The sequence below is a fragment of the Triticum dicoccoides genome, chromosome 6B (genome assembly GCF_002162155.2).
Source record: "Triticum dicoccoides isolate Atlit2015 ecotype Zavitan chromosome 6B, WEW_v2.0, whole genome shotgun sequence".
NCBI lineage: Eukaryota > Viridiplantae > Streptophyta > Magnoliopsida > Poales > Poaceae > Triticum > Triticum dicoccoides.
In genome coordinates this window covers 131,467,224-131,490,642 of record NC_041391.1, presented here as the reverse complement: position 1 = coordinate 131,490,642, position 23,419 = coordinate 131,467,224, and positions in this window count along the sequence as shown.

Sequence of the window (23,419 nt, the reverse complement as noted above, 5' to 3'; positions counted from 1 at the left end):
AACAAATCTGCAGCAACTCGCGACCCCACAAACTCGTATTTGCAATGAGCAAGTTAGTGAGGCCGCCATGGTAGGCTAGTACCAAGGGACAAGGGCAACAACCGCCTTCCCATCCAACCTATTAATTCTGCTGGCGCTACTTCCATCCTAAGCCCATGAGTACCGCTAGTGTGTTGCCACGTACGGAGAAACTACGAACTGAAATTTTTATCCAAATCATGAAAAATGTTAATGTTCCTCTCCTCTCCCATCCCTCGTGTGAACATACCCAATTCGTGGTTGGCTTGCTACATTCAGCGTAGCTCTAATGTGCACTGCCCTCGCTCTTGATTAGTTGCCGCAGTGCCATGCATCTACGCCAACAAGCTGGGAAAACAAATGCAAATGTTACCCGAGTCAAAATCAACCATCCCACAATCATAACAATAGAAAAGATAATAACCAAAATTTAACAGAAGAACTACTGCTTGGCTCCCAGATCCATCTCGATAGCCCTTGATCTGGATGCTGAGCTTCTCCTAGCCGCCTCAACATCACGTCATTACCAAACATGTAGTGGATGCCTAGTGGGACAAGGATTAAGAAATAACATGAGGTGAAAAATACGATGGTTGTCAATTCCATAAGACAATCTAAGTAATTTGACAAAACAGATCGGGAGCATCTTGTATAATCTCAAAAAAGCAACTAAAAATATGAGAAATGAATTGATGAAAATCAGCCCCTGCTCTCATTCATGCTCGCTTTTGTAATGGGAGGCAAGGAATGGGGATACCGGGAGAAGAAAGGATCGCATGGACGGCAAGCCTCCACCACCGGCAAGTGGGGTTGCTTCACATCCAATCTCCACGGCCGCCGCCTCCATGGGGACGAACTCCCATGTTCACAACCGGGCTCCCAATCGGCCGCTGCCTCGCCGACCTTGACGACGAAGTAGTCCCTCCCTTTGATCCCATTCGCAATGGAGGCAACACCCATCCCAGCGAATGGGTCTGCGGTGAGATCCCTACTGGATTGTGGTCGCGCCTCCCCAAACATCACCGCGGGACACATGAGAGGGCGTCGTTGCCTTGGTCAGGCTTGGATGGGGAAAGGAGGCGACATAGCAGCAACGACGCCTTTGCCGGGATTGGTGGCGACGGCGGCGGCGAGCGAGCGGGAGGACAGTGGTGGCGGCGAGCGAGCGGGAGGACGGCGGCGGCGAGAGAGTAGGAGGGTGGTGGCGGCAGTCCATCGGCCGCCGTGACGTGAGAGGAGGATGGGGATGGGGCCGCGATCTAGACGTATGGAGCGGTCGAGAGGAGGGGAATCAGGCGGCTGGGTTTTTCCATCATGCGGGGTTTGGGGGAGGTCAAACAAGATGGTTTTTTTTCGTGCGGGAGGCAGAGCAACGAGGGCGGATGTAGGCAGACGGGACGCGGTCGGTTGGCAGGAAAAGGAAAGATACGTATTTTTTAGGCAGTATAGATGATTGATGATAAGAAAGGGAAAATCACATCAATATAAGGAAATATCCCATCAATACTTGATTGATTGCGATTTATTTTTATATGGTAACTAATCTGATGGGTTTATGTGGGTGGTGAAGCGAAAAGGCAGGTGGGAGGGAGACGAAATAAAACCAGTGAAATAAAACCAACGAAAGTGGTGAGGTGAAATAAAACCAGCAAAAAATAACCGGTGGACTATTCACCAACTGCTCCATTAGGAGTAGAGACTCATGGTACCTCTAGTCTCGATCCTATGAGGCACAACATTCACCGGGAGTCCCTGTTGAAGAACATCATATGGTAACATACTTAGCAATGAAGTTTAGCTTAAAAAATAATGTATGGAAAACTTGCACTGAGAACAAATAGTAAAAATCTTACCATCTTTACTAAATAGATGTGATCGTAGTTCATTACGAACACTATTGGTCGCACGTTTTCAGTGCTAACATTTCTAAATACGGGAAGAAAATTTGTCTTGACAGTATCAAGATCCGCAAGCCATGAAACATAATGACTTAGCTCCTCACAGTTTAGTTCAGCCCCGGCACAGTAGTAGGTCCTGTCTACCAAGCGCTGGACATGTTTGCTTGAACGGAAATAAGATGACAATAGAAATTAGTTGTCAACTATTTTTGAATAAACAATATCAAAGACATAAATATGGTTGAGAAACTCACATAATGGTATAACTGGAGGCGTCTGCACATCGACCCAGATGTCGGTATTACCTTCAATATCATCTTCCGGACAAATATCAAAGGTGATAACCATATCAGGCTCAAATGCATAAGCTTGCATAGTGCTCGCCATGTTTTGCATCTAAAATAGGTGTAGTCATCTGAATTGTATAATTTTGCATGGAAAATATAACCATGCTCGGTATTCAAGTAAACTTTCTTTATCTCCATAGTACGACTGAAACCTATCTTATCCAATATAAAAACTCTTGCATGGCAGGGGATACGCTAGTAGAATAGTAAAAAAATAAATTATAAGTTGAAGCAAATGAAGCAGATGTCATGCTTAATTATAAAAAAAGACTTGTCATTGTGACTTATGATAACCCACAAGTGTAGGGGATAATTGTAGCCTCTTTCGATAAGTAAGAGTGTCGAACCCAACGAGGAGTTAAAGGTAGAACAAATATTCTCTCAAGTCCTATCTACCACTGATACGACTCTACGCACGCTTAGTGTTCGCTTTACCTAGAACAAGTATGAAACTATAAGTACTTTGTAGATGTTGTAGGATAGGTTTGCAAGATAATAAAGAACATGTAAATATAAAATAGGGGTAATTTAGATAAAGAAGCAATAAAGTAAATATAGTGAGTGTGGAAAAGTGGTGGTAGGAGTTGTGGAATTGTCCCTAAGCAATTGACTATGTTACTAGACCGGTAATCACTATTGCAATTCTATTTGAGGGAGAGGCATAAGCTAACATACTTTCTCTACTTGGATCATATGCACTTATGATTGGACTCTAGCAAGCATCTGCAACTACTAAAGATTCATTAAGGTAAAACCCAACCATAGCATTAAAGCATCAAGTCCCATTTATCCCATACGCAAACAACCTACTTACTCGGGTATGTGCTTCTGTCACTCATGCCACCCACCATAAGCAAATCATAAATATATTGCAAACCCTACAGCGGGAATCCCTCACGCTTGCACGACACGGAGGGCACAATAGGACAGCACCAATAATAAAACATGCAACTCAAACCAATCATAGCAATTCATCAATCACCGATAGGACAACAGAAATCTACTCAGACATCATAAGATGGCAACACATCATTGGAAAATAATATGAAGCATAAAGCACCATGTTCAAGTAGAGGGTACAGCGGGTTGCGGGAGAGTGGGCCGCTGGATATAGATGGGGGAAGGTGATGGAGATGTTGGTGAATATGATGGAGGTGTTGGTGAAGATCGCGGTGATGACGATGGCCCCCGGTAGAGCTCCGGCGCCACCGGAAGCAAGGGGGAGAGAGCCCCCTTCTTCTTCTTCTTCCTTGACCTCCTCCCTAGATGGGAGAAGGGTTTCCCCTCTGGTCCTTGGCTTCCATGGCTTGGGAGGGGCGAGAACCCCTCCGAGATTGGATCTATCTCTCTGTTTCTGCGTTCTCTGATTCTGCCCCTTCACCATTTCCTTTATATCTGGAGATCTGTAACTCCGATTGGGGTGAATCTTTCGCCTAGATTTTTCTCATAAAATTAGCTTTCTTGCGGCAAAAGAAGAGCGTCAACCGCCTAGGGGGGGCAGGAGAGTCCAGGGCACGCCTGCCTCCCTAGGGCGCGCCTGCCTCCCTAGGGCGCGCCCCCCTATCTCCTGGCCCCCTCGGGCACCGTCTCGCGTTGATTTTACTTCCCAAAAATCATAAATATTCCAAAATAATTCTCCGTCCGTTTTTATCCCGTTTGGACTCCGTTTGATATGGGTTTTCTGCGAAACATAAAACATGCAACAAACAAGAACTGGCACTAGGCACTGGATCAATATGTTAGTCCCAAAAATAGTATAAAAAGTTGTCAAAAGTATATGAAAGTTGTAGAATATTGGCATGGAACAATAAAAAATTATAGATACGACGGAGACGTATCAGCATCCCCAAGCTTAATTCCTGCTCGTCCTCGAGTAGGTAAATGATAAAAAAGATAATTTTTGATGTGGAATGCTACCTAGAATAATCTTAATCATATGTCTAATCATGGCATGAATATTAAGACATGAGTGATTCAAAGCAATAGTCTATCATTTGACATAAAAACAATAATACTTCAAGCATACCAACCAAGAAATTATGTCTTATCGAAATAACATAGCCAAAGAAAGCTCATCCCTACAAAATCATATAGTCTGGCTATGCTCCATCTTCGTCACACAAAATGCTCCCATCATGCACAACCCCGATGACGAGCCGAGCAATTGGTTCATACTTTTTCACGCGCTTTAGCTTTTTCAACTCTTACACAATACATGAGCGCAAGCCATGGACATAGCACTATGTTGGTATATGGTGGTGGTTGTGAGGACAAAAAAGGAGAAGATAGTCTCACATCGACTAGGCGTATCAACGGGCTATGCAGATGCCCATCAATAGATATCAATGTGAGTGAGTAGGGATTGCCATGCAACGGATGCACTAGAGCTATAAATATATGAAAGCTCAACAAAAGAAACTAAGTGGGTGTGCATCCAACTTGCTTGCTCACGAAGACCTAGGGCATTTTGAGGAAGCCCATCATTGGAATATACAAGCCAAGTTCTATAATAAAAATTCCCACTAGTTTATGAAAGTGACAACATAGGAGACAATCTATATGAAGAACATGGTGCTACTCTGAAGCACAAGTGTGGAAAAAGGATAGTAACATTGCCCCTTTTATTTTTTTTATTTTTTTCTTTTTTTCTTTTTTTTCTTTTTGGGTGGGCTTCTTTGGCCCCCTTTTTTATTTAGGCTTCTTTGGCCTTTCCCCTTTTTTCTTTTTTTTTCTTTTTCTTTTTTTCTTCATGGGGCAATGCTCTATAATGATGATCATCACACTTTTATTTACTTACAACTCAATATTACAACTCGATACTAGAACAAAGATATGACTCTATATGAATGCTTCCGGCGGTGTATCGGGATGTGCAATTATCTAGCGTAGCCATGACATCAAAAAACGAACAGGCCATGAAAACATCATGCTAGCTATCTTACGATCATGCAAAGCAATATGACAATGAATGCTCATGTCATGTATATGATGATGATGATGGAAGTTTCATGGCAATATATCTCGGAATGGCTATGGAAATGCCATGATAGGTAGGTATGGTGGCTGTTTTGAGGGAGATATAATAAGGCTTATGTGTGATAGAGTGTATCATATCACGGGGTTTGGATGCACCGGCGAAGTTTGCACCAACTCTTGAGGTGAGAAAGGGCAATGCACAGTACCGAAGAGGCTAGCAATGATGGAAAGGTAAAAGTGCGTATAATCCATGGACTCACATTAGTCATAAAGAACTCATATACTTATTGCAAAAGTTTATTAGCCCTCGAAGCAAAGTACTACTACGCATGCCCCTAGGGGGATAGATTGGTAGGAAAAGACCATCGCTCGTCCCCGACTGCCACTCATAAGGAAGACAATCAAAGAAACACCCCATGCATCAAATTTGTCACACAACGGTTACCATACGTGCATGCTATGGGACTTGCAAACCTCAACACAAGTGCTTCTACAATCCACAACCACCCACTAGCATGACTCTAATATCACCGCCTTTATATCGCAAAACTATTGCAAGGAATCAAACATATCATATTCAGCGATCTACAAGTTTATGTAGGATTTTATGACTAACCATGTGATTGACCAATTCCTATCATCTCTCTAAATAGATATAAGTGAAGCAAGAGAGTTTAATTCTTTCTACAAAAGATATGCCCATGATCTAACAAATATAAGTGAAGCAAAAGAGCATTCTACAAATGGCGGTTGTCTATATGAAGAGAAACAGGCAATCCAAACTTCAAATGATATAAGTGAAGCACATGAGGCATTCTATAAAGCTATACTCAAAAGATTTAAGTGAAGTGCAATGATCATTCTATAAATCAACCAAGGACTATCTCATACCAGTATGGTGCATAAAATAAAGGTGAAAACTAAATGCAAAGGATGCTCCAAGACTTGCACATAATGCATGAACAAAACGAATTCGAAAACATACCGATACTTGTTGAAGAAAGAGGGGATGCCTTCCGGGGCATCCCCAAGCTTAGACGCTTGAGTCTCCTTGAATATTTACTTGGGGTGCCTTGGGAATCCCCAAGATTGAGCTCTTGCCTCTCTTCCTTTTCCTCATATCAAGACCTCCTCGATTAGACACTTCATCCACACAAAACTTCAACAGAAAACTCGGTAAGATCTGTTAGTATAATAAAGCAAATCACCACTCTAAGTACTGTAGCAAACCAATTCATATTTTGTTTTTGCATTGTGTATACTGTAATATAGCTTTTCCTTGGCTTAAACCACTAATATAAATTGATAGATTCATCAAAACAAGGAAACTATGCATCAAAAACAGAATCTGTCAAAAACAGAACAGTCTGTAGCAATCTGAACATTCACCATACTTATGGTACCCCAAAAATTCTACCAAAATTAGGAAAAATAAACAAGCTGTATAGAAAGACAGTGAAAAAAGGATCAGAACCGTTTGACATTTCAGTTAAACATGTAAAATCGCGCACTACAGCCAAAGTTTCTGTCTTGCACCATACAAACCAACAAGCATTGTAAACATCCTAAAGGCAAACCTTGGCACATTATTGTTATAATACGATGGAATTGTACAAGGGGATAATTATTTTTTGATGAAAAGTTTCTGTAATTAAGATTCACAAAGTTTCCGTGAGCATGAACAAAGTTCAAGGAGCTCTCCCACTTCAACAATGCTTGTCTTTCTCACTTCCACTTTCCTTTTTGAAAAGTTTTTAGGTTCCCCTCTTTAATTTGTTTTTGTTTTTAAACTATATAAAAGCACTCAACAGAAATAAATGACTCTCTAAAACTTCCGGGTTGTCTCCGTGGCAGCGCTTTCTTTAAAGCCATTAAGCTAGGCATATAGTGCTCAAGTAATGAATCCACCCGGATCCCAAGGTATATCAAAGCCAATTTTAATTAACAATGATTTGTAATTTAGTAGTGAGCACAAAGTAACATATATCATGCAACAACAAAGTCTAACCCTCTTCCTATGCATCGGCATGTCATAAAAGAACAATTCATACAGACCAAGTAAAGGCCAGTGCATAGTATAAACAGTTTCTTGCAATTCTATCATATTGGAAACATAAGGAGGTGGAGATATAGTTCCTCTTTCATAATAATTGCAAGTAGGAACAGCAAGCAAGCACATGCATATTATATCTATCAAAATCATCATGTGCAATGGTAAAAGGCAACCCATCAGTATAATCCTTACTAAGCGCAAATTTCTCCGATATAGTGTAGTCGGGAGAATTCAAAAAGATAATAGAACTATCATGCGTGGGTGCAATAGCAACAAATTCATGTTTAACATAAGGAACTATAGCAAGTTCATATCCATAAGCATAATTCATATTGGCATCTTGGCCACAAGCATAGCAAGCATCATCAAAAAGGGATATTTCAAGAGAATCAATGGGATCATAGCAATCATCATAGCAATCATCCTTCGGTAAGCACGAAGGGGAATTAAACAATGTATGAGTTGAAGAGTTACTCCCATTAGAAGGTGGGCATGGGTGATCAATCCGCTCTTCCTCCTTTTGTTCTTCACTCTCCTCATCATCTTTTTCATCCAATGAGCTCACAGTTTCATCAATTTCTTCTTTCATAGCTTCCTGCAAAATATTAGTCTCTTCTTGGACAGCGGAGACTCTCTCCATAAATGCATTAATATAGTAATTGTATTCATAATTTTCATAGCAATATCTAAGTATAGCAAGATTTTCAGGCCTATAAACACCATCATCATCAGAAGCTTCATACTTTTCAAACAAAGATTCAATTTCATAAGCAGCATTAAAAGCAACAAATTCTTCTATTTGTTCCACATCATAGTAATCATATATACCATTAGCATAAGAAGCTAAGGTTTCATTATCATTAAATTTGCATGAAAAGGGAATGTGTGGAGCCTTCATCCTAGAGCAACAAATGATATCATATCTCAACCATAGATCCCGGGCATACCAACGCAACATAATAAATTGGTCCCATAATATTTTCCTTTTTTGTGTCGAGCGATAATCCCTAAAGTATTCATGTTGATCCAACATGCCTCCCATTATAAAGTTGAATGGGGTTTTCTCAGGATTATCAAAGTAGTACATAATATCTTTCACATAATGAGAATCGAGGGTTTTAGGAGTTACCCCATCTCCATGAGTAGCAAGTACATCTAATTTTTTTGGTATTTTGTGTTCCATATCCATAACTAAAGATAGAGAACAACTAAGAACATCAAATAAAAATTACTTAGTGATAAAGCAAACAAGCACACACGAGAATATTCACCCCATGCTATGACTCCCCGACGACGGCGCCAGAAAAAGGTCTTGATAACCCACAAGTGTAGGGGATAATTGTAGCCTCTTTCGATAAGTAAGAGTATCGAACCCAACGAGGAGCTAAAGGTAGAACAAATATTCTCCCTAGTCCTATCTGCCACTGATACGACTCTACGCACGCTTAGTATTCGCTTTACCTAGAACAAGTATGAAACTAGAAGTACTTTGTAGGTGTTGTAGGATAGCTTTGCAAGATAATAAAGAACACGTAAATATAAAATAGGGGTTGTTTAGATAAAGAAGCAATAAAGTAAATATAGTGAGTGTGGAAAAGTGGTGGTAGGAGTTGTGGAATTGTCCCTACGCAATTGACTGTTACTAGACCGGTAATCACTATTGCAATTCTATTTGAGGGAGAGGCATAAGCTAACATACTTTCTCTACTTGGATCATATGCACTTATGATTGGAACTCTAGCAAGCATCCGCAACTACTAAAGATTCATTAAGGTAAAACCCAACCATAGCATTAAAGCATCAAGTCCCCTTTATCCCATACGCAAACAACCTACTTACTCGGGTCTGTGCTTCTGTCACTCACGCCACCCATAATAAGCAAATCATAAACATATTGCAAACCCTACTACGGGAATCCCTCACGCTTGCGTGACACGGAGGGCACAATAGGACAGCACCAATAATAAAACATGCAACTCAAATTAATCATAACAATTCATCAATCACCGATAGGACAACAAAAATCTACTCAGACATCATAGGATGGCAACACATCATTGGAAAATAATATGAAGCGTAAAGCACCATGTTCAAGTAGAGGGTACAGCGGGTTGCGGGAGAGTGGACCGCTGGATATAGATGGGGGAAGGTGATGGAGATTGTCGGTGTCAAAACCGGCGGATCTCGGGTAGGGGGTCCCGAACTGTGTGTCTAGGCGGATGGTAACAGGAGACAAGGGACACAATGTTTTACCCAGGTTCGGGCCCTCTTGATGGAGGTAAAACCCTACGTCCTGCTTGATTGATATTGATGATGTGGGTATTACAAGAGTAGGTCTACCACGAGATCAAGGAGGCTAAACCCTAGAAGCTAGCCTATGGTATGATTGTTGTTCGTCCTATGGACTAAAACCATCCGGTTTATATAGACACCGGAGAGGGCTAGGGTTACACAGAGTCGGTTACAATGGTAGGAGATCTACATATCCGTATCGCCAAGCTTGCCTTCCATGCCAAGGAAAGTCCCATCCGGACACGGGACGAAGTCTTCAATGTTGTATCTTCATAGTCTTGGAGTCCGACCGATGATGATAGTTCGGCTATCCGGACACCCCCTAGTCCAGGACTCCCTCAGTAGCCCCTGAACCAGGCTTCAATGACGACGAGTCCGGCGCGCATATTGTCTTCGGCATTGCAAGGCGGGTTCCTCCTCCGAATAATTTATAGAAGTTTGTGAACACCAGGATAGTGTCCGGCTCTGCAAAATAAATTCCACATTCCACCATAGAGAGAATGATATTTACACAAGTTCAATCTGCTGACGTATTTCGTGGCGTGATGTCACACCACAACCAAGCCTTTACTTGAATCGTTTTTGTTATACCACCTCAGCGCGTTTAGCGAAGCAGTTTCCTTGGCACGTCTTGTCAAATCAGAGATCGTGTTTCCCTTATTCCGAGATTCTCATCAATACGGACGTGGGTAACCCAACCACGCCATTGATTGTGGCGCTTGGGAGAAAAGCGAGTTTTACCAGGACGGTGGGGACGCATAGTTTCGTCCGCCCATATATAAGGGGATAAGGATCCACCTTTTTACCTGCGCCTTCTCCTTTGCTTATCCATCTCCGCGCACTCGAGCTCCAGCGCCCAAGTCCGCACATCTCACCTCAACCTTCTCCAACTATGTCCGGAGCGGGAGGCAAGTGGATGGCCTCCTCCGTTACGGAGGGGCACATCAAGAAGCTGCGCAGCGCCGAATATCTGTCCAGCGACATCGTGCACCGGCTCCCCGACAAGGGGCAGCTCATCCCCACCCCCGGGCCCCATGAGAGGGTGGTATTCCTTCCCCATTTCCTCCGTGGACTGGGCTTCCCACTTCACCCCTTTGTCCGGGGGCTCATGTTCTACTACGGCCTGGATTTCCATGATCTGGCCCCGAATTTCATCCTCAACATCTCGGCGTTTATCGTCGTGTGCGAGGCCTTCCTCTGCATCCAGCCCCACTTCGGCTTGTGGCTCAAGACCTTCAATGTCAAGCCGAAGGTTGTGAAGGGCAGCCAAGCGGAGTGCGGAGGCGCCATGGTGGGCAAGATGTCCAGCGTTACTTGGCTTGAGGGCGCCTTAGTGGAAACCATCAAGGGGTGGCAATCGAGGTGGTTCTACATCACCGAGCCACGTGACCCTAAATGGGCAGCGGCCCCCGAATTCAGATCTGGCATCCCCACACGGCTCACCTCTTGGAAAGAGAGTGGCCTGACCTGGGGCAATTCGGAGGAGCTGACCGGACTCCAAGCCTGCGTCCAAAAGCTAGTGAACAAGAAGCTCAAGCTTGTCAACGTAGTCCAGGTCATGCTCATTCGCCGGATTCTCCCGTGCCAACAACGGGCCTTAAATTTGTGGGAGTTTGATCCGGCCCAGCACTGAACCTTGAGCAGGCTCTTCGACACTACATACGGAGATGCCTGGAAGGTGCTGTTTAAGGGCGCCGAGGCTCCCGCATCTGCTATCGAAGATCACGGATTCAGCTCGCAGCGCCAGGCTAGCGAGGTAAGCGATTCTACCCTTTACGGGACACTTGTTTTCCATAGTTTGACTCTATGCGGGATCTAAACTCCCTCTCCTTTGACAGGACTGGCTGAAGAAGGCCGAGTGGACGAACTGTCTGGCCCCTTTGCCAGAAGACCCAGCGGACGCCCGCTTAATGGGGTTGCTGGTTCCGGCACCCCGCGTGGTGCCGGAGAAGAAGGCCAAGAAGAAGGCCACGGGGACTCAAAAGAGTTCCCGTTTTCAGGTGTTATCGGACTCATCGTCCGATGACTCCGAGGCGGACTCCTCCCACGAGGACGAGGAGGAGAAGAAAGAGGCCTCTCCCCTAGCGGGGGGAGGGAAGAAAAGGAAGGCCTCCCCAATGAGGGAGGCCGAAGGGTCCAAGAAGGGAAGGACTCTTTCCCCGGACTGTTCCGCCAACGCCGGTGACGACGAGAGGATTGGCCTTCAAGGGCCAAGCCCCTGGCGAGATTGTAAGTATCCGGACTTCCGAATAACTTCATGATTTTTCTTTTCGCCACACGGTGTCTTTCTAATGCCGCATACAACCCTGCAGTCCGCCCAAGGACGATCTTCCCGCTTCGTCGAGCGAGTCCTTGGGTACATCAGATGTGAATAGTACTTCACTTCCAACCGCCTCCACCCCCCGTGACGCCGACGACGCCGAGGTGGGATCCCAGAGAGGGACCCACCCGGAGGAGGAGGCCCCGGAGGTGCCACAGGGTGACCTCCCAGACTTCGTACCGGACTCCGCACCGGAACCTGCAGTGGTTCCGGAGTCCGGCAGGCGGCCCCTTCGTAAGAAGGGCAAGACCGTGACGCCAGCGGCCTCCGTCCAACCGGAGGTGCCGGATAACTTGCTGGAGGCGCTCAACGGCGCTTCCATCGAGAAGGAACACCGCACTGCCATGAGTGCGGTGATTCAGAAGGTTCAGCTCGCCAAAAGCGGGCTGACCGAAGCCTGCAGCAGCCTTCTAACAGGCTTTGAGGTAAGAATATTAATATATGTAAAATAGTACCGCATAGACAGTAGCCCCTGATGCTCGGTTCGGTGTTTGGAAAGAAAAGCCGGACTGAGGATCTAAAAAGATATACGCAGGAGTCTTAAAAAATATGTCAATATGGGATTGCAGGCTGCGCTTCTAACCTCTGCCGCACTGACTGTGGAGGTTGATGCTTTGAAGCAAAGCCTCGAGCGGTCCGAGAACGAGCTCGGCCATGCCAAGAAGCAGCTCGAGGACAAGGAAGGTGAGTAACACCTTATTAAAGTTGTACCTTACAGAAAAGGATTTGGTTGCAAGAGAAATGACATGGATAACGTGGGTACTTCAGGGGCCACGGATGAGGCGGCGACCCTGAAGGAGGCGGTGTCCGCGGCCGAATGTAATGCGGCCGTGGAGCATGCTGGGCGAGAGAAGCAGGAGGCGCGGGTGGCGGAGGTACAGCAAGAGCTCCAGGCTCTCGTGGAAAAGCATGAGAGTTTGGAGCGCGACTCGAAGACTCGAGAGTCCGAGCTTGCATCGGCTCTTGAGAGTGCCAAAGCCGCTAAGGCCGAAGCCCATAAGGCCCTTCAGGAAATCGAGGCATTGAAGAAAATAGCGGCGGGTAAGGCATTTTTCATGCAAAGCAAGCATGTGAATGTGAATTACCTGTTACTTACCCGAATTCGGAGCTCTCCAAGAGCGTTCGCAGATCTGCCCTGCAGCGTGTCCGATGCTGCCGCTTTCTACAGGGCCGAGGAGGGGAGCTCGACGGAGAAGGTCTTCAGGTCTCAGTATGCTGAGGCCGGACATCCGGTGCCCCTTAGCGACCAGCTGAAGTAGCTGGTCGAGCTCCACAAGGTGGCCGAACAGGCCATGAAGGGCCTCATAGTTTGGCTGTGGCCCAAGGAGGCCATGCCTCGGAGCTACTTCGGCCTGGTGCGGCGGCTGGTGGATGCTTGTCCATGGGTTGAGGTCATCAAGCGATCCGCCTGTATTGAAGGTGCCCGTCGGGCCCTTGCCCATGCTAAGGTGCATTGGGGCAAGATGGATGCTGAGAAGCTTGTGACGGACGCGCCACCGTCGGGCTAGGAGTATCGCACGCCCGAGATGTATTATAAGGGTGTCCTGAAGGGTGCCCGCATTATTGCGGGTGAGTGCTCCAAAAATGTAATATTTGAGTAGACTCGCATTTTGTTATCCTATGCGGTGAACACTTTGTTCATATGCGCTATGCAACGCTTGTTGATTTAAAATATTACCTTTTGTGCGGCTGTTTATCAAATCTGAGAGATGGCAAGTCGTCGGCTTCAGCCCCCATGCCACGAGTGTTGGGGTGTTCGGGACAAATTTGAGCACTCTTGTTCCCATATTTGGGTCCATCTAGGGAGGCGCTCAACACAACGAACGAGGCAACCGGACATATAATGCTTGAACACTCTCACTTAGCCATAGAATTCTATAATTTTAAATTTCGCCGAAGCCCCTAGTGTTCGTAAGGCCGAATTCGGGGCGCTATCCACGCCTGGGCCGGACAAATCCGGTTCCTCGCTCTAAGCGGCATAAGTCTTTAGGGACTCGAAAAAACCTCTCGAACAGCGACCGGCTCTCGCCTTATCATGACGGTCAGTTTTAGCTTTCTCCACTGAGGCGCTCGCCCAGTTCAACTGGGGCGCAATCGTAGTGGTTCTCCCAGTGCTACCTTAGCCGATACAACGGAACGTAAGGTACCAAAACATGGGAGCTGGGCAAACCCAACTATTGACCCAAGACATGATTCGGAGCCGATGCATATAATGCTATAAGTTCGGGGTGCCACACTTGTGAAAGTGTTCGGACTTATCACACCATAATGTGGGGAACTTAAGCCCCTGGTGTATTTAGCCGTACCAAAGTGTACGGATGCGACATGTCATAAATGAACATATGTATAAGAAAGGAATGCAATTATAAGCAAAAAGGTGATGCATTGTTTATTTAAGTAATACTGCCATGAATGCAGAACGATACAAATAGTGCGGTAAGCAAGGGATGGGACTATTAAATATGTCCCCCTCCAGGGGTAGGCTGCGAAATGGTGTATAAAACAGATTTAATGCCCGTAATGGAGACCACCTGAATATTCGTCGTAGCCTTTCTCCTCCCCTGGCTGTTGCATCGTGAGTTCGGCCGGTCTACTGCTGGGCAGGTGTTGGGGAACGTAGCAGAAATTCAAAAAATTTCCTACGTAACACCAAGATCTATCTATGGAGAGACCAGCAACGAGTAGAAAGGAGAGGAGAGTTTGCATCTACATACCCTTGTAGATCGCTAAGCGGAAGCGTTCAAGTGAACGGGGTTGATGGAGTCGTACTCGTCGTGATTCAGATCACCGATGATCAAGTGCCGAACGGACAGCACCTCCGCGTTCAACACACGTACAGCCCGGTGACGTCTCCCACGCCTTGATCCAGCAAGGAGAGAGGGAGAGGTTGAGGAAGACTCCATCCAACAGCAGCACAACGGCGTGGTGGTGATGGAGGAGCGTGGCAATCCTGCAGGGCTTCGCCGAGCACCTACGGGAGAGGAGATGTGTCACGGGAGGGAGAGGGAGGCAACCAAAGGCCTTAGGTATGATTGCTCCTCCTTTTCCCCACTATATATAGGGCCAAGGGAGAGGGGGGAGGCGCAGCCTTGCCCCCTCCTCCAAGGAAGGGGTGCGGCTAAGGATGGGGAGGAGTCCATCCTCCCCAAGGCACCTCGGAGGTGCCTTCCCCCTTTAGGACTCTTCCCTCTCCAAGTTTCCTTGCGCATGGGCCTCTTGGGGCTGGTGCCCTTGGCCCATGTAGGCCAAGGCGCACCCCCTACAGCCCATGTGCCCCCCCGGGGCAGGTGGCCCCACCCGGTGGGCCCCCGGGACCCTTCCGGTGGTCCCGGTACAATACCGATGACCCCGAAACTTGTCCCGATGGCCGAAACAGGACTTCCTATATATAAATCTTTACCTCCGGACCATTCCGGAACTCCTCGTGATGTCCGGGATCTCATCCGGGACTCCGAACAACATTCGGTAACCACATACAAACTTCCTTTATAACCCTAGCGTCATCGAACCTTAAGTGTGTAGACCCTACGGGTTCGGGAGACATGTAGTCATGACCGAGATGTTCTCCGGTCAATAACCAACAGCGGGATCTGGATACCCATGTTGGCTCCCACATGTTCCACGATGATCTCATCGGATGAACCACGATGTCAAGGACTCAATCAATCCCGTATACAATTCCCTTTGTCTAGCGGTATGGTACTTGCCCGAGATTCGATCGTCGATATACCGATACCTTGTTCAATCTCGTTACCGGCAAGTCTCTTTACTCGTTCCGTAACACATCATCCCGTGATCAACCCCTTGGTCACATTGTGCACATTATGATGATGTCCTACCGAGTGGGCCCAGAGATACCTCTCCGTTTACACGGAGTGACAAAATCCCAATCTCGATTCGTGCCAACCCAACAGACACTTTCAGAGATACTCGTAGTGTACCTTTATAGCCACCCAGTTACGTTGTGACGTTTGGCACACCCAAAGCACTCCTACGGTATCCGGGAGTTGCACAATCTCATGGTCTAAGGAAATGATACTTGACATTAGAAAAGCTTTAGCATACGAACTACATGATCTTGTGCTAGGCTTAGGATTGGGTCTTGTCCATCACATCATTCTCCTAATGATGTAATTCTGTTATCAACGACATCCAATGTCCATGGTCAGGAAACCGTAACCATCTATTGATTAACGAGCTAGTCAACTAGAGGCTTACTAGGGACATGGTGTTGTCTATGTATCCACACATGTATCTGAGTTTCCTATCAGTACAATTCTAGCATGGATAATAAACGATTATCATGAACAAGGAAATATAATAATAATCAATTTATTATTGCCTCTAGGGCATATTTCCAACAACAGACGCCGCTAGGGAGAAGTTGCCTCGTGAAGTACATCGGGGCGAGGATGTGAAGGAAAACTGTTTTTATTCGAAGCCTTGAAGGCAAATTTTGTGGAGATATATTGATTCAGGGAAGACGAAGAGGAACCATCGGGATAGGCTTCTGAATATGGGGGACGTCACTACTCCGGCAGGCCGCTCAAATGCCTCCTCAATTAATCTTATGGAACGTGTGGGATAGTGGGAATTAACTGAAAGTACATAGTGGATGGTGGCTTGAGGTCGCGACGCGCTGGTAAAAAACCATCGGGGGGAAATATGCCAGCAAGGATGCTATGTGAGCCTGGAGAAGAAACAAATAATGAAGAGATGAAATGACGTGGTTGACGCTGCCACATCTTCATACACAGAGGCCGCTAGGGAGAAGTCGCCTCGTGAAGTACATCGGGGCGAGGATGTGAAGGAAAACTGTTTTTATTCGAAGCCTTGAAGGCAAATTTTGTGAAGATATATTGATTCAGGGAAGATGAAGAGGAACCATCGGGATAGGCTTCTGAATATGGGCGATGTCACTACTCCGGCAGGCCGCTCAAATGCCTCCTCAATTAATCTTATGGAACGTGTGGGATAGTGGGAATTAACTGAAAGTACATAGTGGATGGTGGCTTGAGGTCACGACGCGCTGGTAAAAAACCATCGGGGGGAAATATGCCAGCAAGGATGCTATGTGAGCCTGGAGATGAAACAAACAATGAAGAGATGAACTGACATGGTTGACGCTGCCACATCTTCATACACAGATGTTGGGGAACGTAGCAGAAATTCAAAATTTTCCTACGTGTCACCAAGATCTATCTATGGAGAGACTAGCAACGAGGGGAAGGAGAGTGCATCTACATACCCTTGTAGATCGCTAAGCGGAAGCGTTCAAGTGAACGGGGTTGATGGAGTCGTACTCGTCGTGATTCAGATCACCGATGATCCTAGTGCCGAACGGACGGCACCTCCGCGTTCAACACACGTATAGCTCGACGATGTCTCCCACGCCTTGATCCAGCAAGGAGAGAGGGAGAGGTTGAGGAAGACTCCATCCAGCAGCAGCACAACGGCGTGGTGGTGATGGAGGAGCGTGGCAATCCTGCAGGGCTTCGCCAAGCACCTACGGGAGAGGAGGAGGTGTCACGGGAGGGAGGGAGGCGCCAAGGGCTCAGGTATGGATGCCCTCCCACCCCTCCACTATATATAGGGGCAAGGGAGAGGGGGGAGGCGCAGCCTTGCCCCTTACTCCAAGAAAAGGGTGCGGCCAAGAGGGGGGGAGGAGTCCATCCTCCCCAAGGCACCTCGGAGGTGCCTTCCCCCTTGAGGACTCTTCCCTCTAGGGTTCCCTAGGCGCATGGGCCTCTTGGGGCTGGTGCCCTTGGCCCATGTAGGCCAAGGCGCACCCCCTACAGCCCATGTGGCCCCCCGGGGCAGGTGGCCCCACCCGGTGGGCCCCCGGGACCCTTCCGGTGGTCCCGGTACAATACCGATGACCCCGAAACTTGTCCCGATGGCCGAAACAGGACTTCCTATATATAAATCTTTACCTCCGGACCATTCCGGAACTCCTCGTGACGTCCGAGATCTCATCCGGGACTCCGAACAACATTCGGTAACCACATACAAGCTTCCTTTATAACCCTAGCGTCATCGAACCTTAAGTGTGTAGACCCTACGGGTTCGGGAGACATGCAGACATGACCGAGATGTTCTCCGGTCAATAACCAACAGCGGGATCTGGATACCCATGTTGGCTCCCACATTTTCCACGATGATCTCATCGGATGAACCACGATGTCAAGGACTCAATCGATCCCGTATACAATTCCCTTTGTCTAGCGGTATTTTACTTGCCCGAGATTCGATCGTCGGTATACCAATACCTTGTTCAATCTCGTTACCGGCAAGTCTCTTTACTCGTTCCGTAACACATCATCCTGTGATCAACTCCTTGGTCACATTTGCGCAAATGATGATGTCCTACCGAGTGGGCCCAGAGATACCTCTCCGTTTACACGGAGTGACAAATTCCAGTCTCGATCCGCATAAAACAATAGATACTTTCGGAGATACCTGTAGTGCACCTTTATAGTCACCTAGTTACGTTGTGACGTTTGATACACCCAAAGCACTCTTACGGTATCCAGGAGTTATACGATCTCATGGTCAAAGGAAGAGATACTTGACATTCGCAAAGCTCTAGCAAATGAACTACTCGATCTTTTGTGCTAGTCTTAGGATTGGGTCTTGTCCATCACATCATTCTCCTAATGATGTGATCCCGTTATCAACGACATCCAATGTCCATAGTCAGGAAACCATGACTATCTGTTGATCACAACGAGCTAGTCAACTAGAGGCTCACTAGGGACATATTGTGGTCTATGTATTCACACGTGTATTACGATTTCCGGATAATACAGTTATAGCATGAATAAAAGACAATTATCATGAACAAGGAAATATAATAATAACACTTTTATTATTGCCTCTAGGGCATATTTCCAACAGTCTCCCACTTGCACTAGAGTCAATAATCTAGTTCACATTGTCATGTGATTAACACTCACAGGTCACATCGCCATGTGACTAACACCCAAGAGTTTACTAGAATCAGTAGTCTAGTTCACATCACTATGTGATTAACACTCAATGAGTTTTATGTTTGATCATGTTGCTTGTGAGAGAGGTTTTAGTCAACGGGTATGAACCTTTCAGATCCGTGTGTGCTTTACAAATCTCTATGTCATCTCCTAGATGCAGCTACCACGCTCTATTTGGAGCTGTTCCAAATAATTGTTCTACTTGGAGCTATTCTAAATTGTTGCTCCATTATATGTATCCGGTATCTCTACTTAGAGCTATCTAGATAGGTGTTAAGCTTGCATCGATGTAACCTTTACGACGAACTCTTTTACCACCTCCGTAATCGAGAAAATTCCTTAGTCCACTAGTTACTAAGGATAACTTTGACCGCTGTCCTGTGATCCATTCTTGGATCACTCTTGTACCCCTTGACTGACTCATGGCAAGGCACACTTCAGGTGCGGTACACAGCATAGCATACTAAAGAGCCTACGTCTTAAGCATAGGGGACGACCTTCGTCCTTTCTCTCTATTCTGCCGTGGTCGAGCTTTAAGTCTTAACTTCGTACCTTACAACTCAGGCAAGAACTCCTTCTTTGACTGGTCCATCTTGAACACCTTCAAGATCATGTCAAGGTATGTGCTCATTTGAAAGTACCATTAAGCGTTTTGATCTATCCTTATAGATCTTGATGCTTAATGCTCAAGTAGCTTAATCCAGGTTTTTTATTGAAAAACACCTTTCAAATAACCCTATATGCTTTCTAGAAATTCTACATCATTTCTGATCATCAATATGTCAACAACATATACTCATCAGAAATTCTATAGTGCTCCCACTCACTTCTTTGGAAATACAAGTTTCTCATAAACTTTGTACAAACCCAAAATCTTTGATCATCATCAAAGCATACATTCCAACTCCGAGATGCTCACTCCAGTCCTTAGAAGGATCGCTGGAGCTAGCATACCTTTTAGCATCCTCAGGATCGACAAAAACCTTTCTGATTGTATTGCATACAACCTTTCCTTACGAAAACTAGTAAGGAAACTTGTCTTGACATCCATCTGCCAGATTTCATAAATGCAGCTAATGCTAACATGATTCCAACGGACTTTAAGCATCGCTACAGATGAGAAAATCTCATCGCAGTCAACTCCTTGAACTTGTGAAAAACTCTTCGCCACAAGTCGAGCTTTATAGATGGTGACATTACCATCCACGTCCGTCTTCTTCTTAAAAGATCCATTTATCTCAATGGATTGCCAATCATCGGGCAAGTCCATCAAAGTCCATGCTTTGTTCTGATATATGGATACTATCTCGGATTTCATGGCTTCTAACCATTTGTCGGAATTTGGGCCCACCATCGCTTCTCCATAGCTCGTAGGTTCATTGTTATCTAGCAACATGACTTTTAAGACAGGATCACCGTACCACTCTGAAGTAGTACGTGTCCTTGTCGTCCTACGAGGTTCAGTAGTGACTTGATCCGAAGTTTCATGATCAATATCATAAGCTTCCACTTCAATTGGTGTAGGTGCCACGGGAACAACTTCCTATGCCGTGCTACACACTGGTTGAAGTGATGGTTCAATAACCTCATCAAGTCTCCACCATCCTCCCACTCAATTCTTTCGAGAGAAACTTTTCCTCGAGAAAGGACCCGATTCTAGAAACAATCCATATTGCTTTCGGATCTGAATTAGGAGGTATACCCAACTGTTTTGGGTTTCCTATGAAGATGCATTTTATCCGCTTTGGGTTCGAGCTTATCAACCTGAAACTTTTTCATATAAGCGTCGCAGCCCCAAACTTTTAAGAAACGACAACTTAGGTTTCTCTAAACCATAATTCATACGGTGTCATCTCATCGGAATTACGCGGTGCCCTATTTAAAGTGAATGTGGTCGTCTCTAATGCCTAACCCATGAACAATTGCGGTAATTCGATAAGAGACATCATGGCATGCACCATATCCAATAGGGTGCAACTATGATGTTCGGACACACCATTACACTATGGTGTTCCGGGCGGTATTAATTGCGAAACAATTTCCACAATGTCTTAATTGTGTGCCAAAACTCGTAACTCAGATATTCATCTCTATGATCATATCATAGACATTTTATCCTTTTGTCACAATGATCTTCTACTTCACTCTGAAATTACTTGAACCATTCAATAATTCAGACTTGTGTTTCATCAAGTAAATATATATACAACATCTACTCGAATCATCTGTGAAGTAAGAACATAATGATATTCGCTGCATGCCTCAGCACTCATTGGACTACACACATCAAAATGTGTTACTTCCAACAAGTTGCTATCTTGTTCCATCTTTACTGAAACCGAGGCTTTTCAGTCATCTTGCCCATGTGGTATGATTTGCATATCTCAAGTGATTCAAAATCAAGTAAGTTCAAATGGTCCATTTGCATGGAGTTTCTTCATGCATATATACCAATAGACATGGTTCGCATGTCTCAAACTTTTCAAAAATGAGTGAGTCCAAAGATCCATCAACATGGAGCTTCTTCATGCATTTTATACCGATATGACTTACGTGGCAGTGCCACAAGTAAGTGGTACTATCATTACTATCTTATATCTTTTGGCATGAAAATGTGTATCACTACGACCGAGATTCAATAAACCATTCCTTTAGGTGCAAGACCATTGAAGGTATTATTCAAATAAATAGAGTAACCATTATTCTCTTTAAATGAATAACCGTATTACGATAGACATAATCCAATCATGTCTATGCTCAACGCAAACACCAATCTCGGTGGTAGAGGGAGCGTGCGATGCTTGATCATATCAACCTTGGAAACACTTCCAACATATATCGTCAGCTCACCTTTAGCTAGTCTCCGCTTATTCCGTAGCTTTTATTTCGAGTTACTAACACTTAGCAACCGAACCGGTATCCAATACCCTGGTGCTACTAGGAGTACTAGTAAAGTACACATTAACATAATGTATATCCAATATACTTCTATCGACCTTGCCAGCCTTCTCATCTACCAAGTATCTAGGGTAATCCTGCTCCAGTGGTTGTTCCCCTTATTACAGAAGCACTTAGTCTCGGGTTTGGGTTCAACCTCGGGTTTCTTCATTGGTGCAGCAGCTGATTTGCCGTTTCATGAAGTATCCCTTTGTTCCCTTGCCCTTCTTGAAACTAGTGGTTTCACCAACCATCAACAATTGATGCTCCTTCTTGATTTCTACTTTCGCGGTGTCAAACATCGTGAATACCTCAAGGATCATCTTATCTATCCCTGATATGTTATAGTTCATCACGAAGCTCTAGCAGCTTGGTGGCAATGACTTTGGAGAAACATCACTATCTCATTTGGAAGATCAACTCCCACTCGATTCAAGTGATTGTTGCACTCAGACAATCTGAGCACAAGCTCAACAATTGAGCTTCTCTCCTTAGTTTGCAGGCTAAGAAAATCGTCGGAGGTCTTATACCTCTTGACGTGGGCACGAGCCTGAAATCTCAATTTCAGCCCTCGAAACATCTCATATGTTCCGCGATGTTTCGAAAAACGTCTTCGGTGCCTCTACTTAAACCATTTATCTGAACTATCACGTAGTTATCAAAATGTGCATGTCCGATGTTCGCAACATCCACAGACGACGTTTGGGGTTCAGCGGTGCATTAAGGACATAAGCTTTCTACTGTCCGCATAATCGCTACTATCAACTTTCAACTATATTTTCTCTAGGAACATATCTAAAACAGTAGAACTAAAGCGCGAGCTTACGACATAATTTGCAAAAAGGTCTTTTGACTATGTTCAAGATAATTAAGTTCATCTTATGAACTCCCACTCAGATAGACATCCCTCTGGTCATCTAAGTGATCACATGATCCGAGTCAACTAGGCCGTGTCCGATCATCACGTGAGACGGACTAGTTAACGTCGGTGAACATCTTCATGTTGATCGTATCTACTATACGACTCATGCTCGACCTTTCGGTCTCCGTGTTCCGAGGCCATGTCTGCACATGCTAGGCTCGTCAAGTTAACCCTAAGTGTTTTCGCTGTGTAAAACTGTCTTACACCCGTTGTATGTGAACGTAAGAATCCATCACACCCGATCATCACGTGGTGCTTAGAAGCGACGAACTGTAGCAACGGTGCACAGTTAGGGGAGAACACTTCTTGAAATTTTGTAAGGGATCATCTTATTTACTACCGTCGTCCTAAGTAAACAAGATGCATAAACATGATAAACATCACATGCAATCAAATAGTGACATGATATGGCCAATATCATTTTGCTCCTTTTGATCTCCATCTTCGGGGCTCCATGATCATCCTGTCACCGGCATGACACCATGATCTCCATCATCATGATCTCCATCATCGTGTCTTCATGAAGTTGTCACGCCAACGACTACTTCTACTTCTATGACTAACGCGTTTAGCAATAAAGTAAAGTAGTTTACATGGCGTTCTTCAATGACACGCAGGTCATACAATAAATAAAGACAACTCCTATGGCTCCTGCCGGTTGTCATAC